The sequence below is a fragment of the Echinops telfairi genome, unplaced genomic scaffold (genome assembly GCF_000313985.2).
Source record: "Echinops telfairi isolate 266 unplaced genomic scaffold, ASM31398v2 ScPeMD7_7462;HRSCAF=8500, whole genome shotgun sequence".
NCBI classification, from domain to species: domain Eukaryota; kingdom Metazoa; phylum Chordata; class Mammalia; order Afrosoricida; family Tenrecidae; genus Echinops; species Echinops telfairi.
Genome location: NW_022111362.1, coordinates 381,729 through 384,240, shown reverse-complemented (window position 1 = coordinate 384,240; position 2,512 = coordinate 381,729).

The window sequence follows — 2,512 nt, the reverse complement described above, 5'->3', positions numbered from 1 at the left end:
ACAACTCCCTGGTCAGCCAACAGGTAACAATTCATATTTGTACTTATTCCAAAGAAATGTGACATAACTGAATGATAAATTATAGACTAATATCATTGCTATCACATGCAAGTAAAATTTTGTGGATGATCACCCAACAATAGTTGCAGCAGCACATTGACAGAGAGCAATCAGATAATCAAGCCTATTCAGGAGATGATGTAGAACAAGGAATATCATTGTTGGCAGCAGATTGATCTTGGCTGAAAACATAAAATACAAGAAAGATGTTTATTTGTGTTTTTATTGACTATGCAATGGTATTTGACTGCATGGATGATAACAAACTATGGATAGCCTTGAGAAAAATAGGAATTCTAGAGCACCTAATTGTGCTCATTTGGAACCTATACATAGATCAGGAGACAGTTGTGTGAACAGAACAAGGGCATACTACCTGGTTTAAAATCAGGAAATTGTCCCTCAAATTTGTATCCTCTCACCATACTTATTCAATCTGTATGCTGAACAAAAAATCTGAGAAGCTGGGCCAGATGAAAGCAACATAGTATCAGGTTTGAGAAATGCTTTTTATAACAACATTCAATGCCCAGATGACACAGCCTTGTTTGCTGAAAGTGAGGAGGACTTGAAGTACTTATTTATAAAGATCAACAATTGTAGCTGTCAATATGCACTATAAATTAATGTTTAAAAATGAACAAAAATAATCTCAAATGCACCAATAGGTAACATGTCATGATAAACAGTGAAGAGATCGGTGTTGTCAAGGATTTTTTTCTTGCTTGGCTCTACAACTAATGCTTATGGAAACAGCACTTCACAGATTAAAGCATGCATTTTATTGGGTAAATCTACTGCACAAAACCTTTTTAAAGTGTTGGAAAGCAAAGATTTTCTTAGAAGACTAAGGTGTGCCTGACCCCATCCATGGTATTTTAAATGGCCTCATATGCATGTGAAAGTTGGACATCGAATGAGGAGACCTATAAAAAGTCAATGCATTTTCATTATGGTGATAGTGAAGTATATTGAAAGAACAAAGAAATATGTCTGGGAGAAGTGTAGCCAGGGTGTTCCTTAGAAGGAGGGTTGGTGATCCTTCAACTCTTGTGCTTTGCACATGTTATCATGAGAGTCCAGTCAAGAAGAAGACTCTCAACAAGATGGACTGACTCAGTAGCTTTAGCAATGGCTTCAAGCATAAGAATAATTGTGAGGTTGGTGCAGGCTGGGCAGTGTTTTATTCTGTTGTACATAGGGTCACTAGAAGTGAGCAACTTGACAGCATCTAACAACAGCATCGAGGGCCTTCTAATGCAATCCCTTTCTGAGAGGTCAGCATTGATAACCAGACAACATGTAGTTATTCTAGTCTTAAGGTGGTAGAGACTGAAATTCGTGTGATCGTTTACTGCTTTGAACTCATTCTTTCCATACATATTTGGTTTTCTCCATTGTTCTTTGCTCTGGAAGGGAAGAGACCAATAGTTTTACTTAGATCCATCTCTATTCATCAAAATAGGACGTATAGCATTGTCTTTTGACTTATGGTAGGCCAATTGACCTGATGTCTCCTGTGGTTGGGGTCCCAAGCTTCTATACCCAGTGAATTATTTCTTCACGTGTTGGGTTCTAATGATGATGTTTACAAATCTTTGTCCCTTGTTTGCTCTATTATAAATATAGATGTTGGCAGCACTTATGTTTAAGAAACCCATATATGGTCATGCATATGTATTTTTTTACCTTTGCACCTATTCAGACCTTTTTTTCTTGCTTATTTCCCTAAATATTTAATTATAGACTGTTTGTTTCTGATAATGTAGGATTGTGTACTTGCATTTACTTTGTTGTCTGTAACTCTTGTACATCTCATAAAGTCTTGCTTTTTCTTTAGTGATTGTGTTGGTCACCCCTTATTTTATGTTGCCTTTCCCTTCACCCAAATTAATACATGTCTATTGTCTTGGTGATTTTTTCCTCTTTTCCCCCATAATAATCTTTTTTTCCCTGCGTGTAATCCTTTCCTGGACTTTTTATATTAATGAACTCATACAGTGTATATCCTCCAATGATTGACACATTTCATTCCAAGTAATAACTTCTAGGTTAATATACATTATGAGGTGTTTTTTCTTGTTATTTTTTAATGTTGCTTAATATTCAATTATGTGATTGTTCCATAACTTGTGCATCTATTCATCCAGGATGTTCTCATAGGTTAAATAATATATGCCATCTGTTCTCTATTGTAAATGTCCCAGTTATTATTCCTTTATACTATGTAATTGATAGTGGCATTTCAGGATCAAATAGTATTCTAGTTTCAGTTTTTTGTTTGTTTGTTTTTGTTTTTTTGTTTTTTAACATTTTATCAGGGGCTCATACAACTGTTATCCCAATCCATACACACATCAGTTGTGTAAAGCGCATTTGTACATCGTTTCTCAAAACATTTTCTCTCCACTTAAACCCCCGACATTAGGTCCTCATTTTTCCCCTCCCTCCC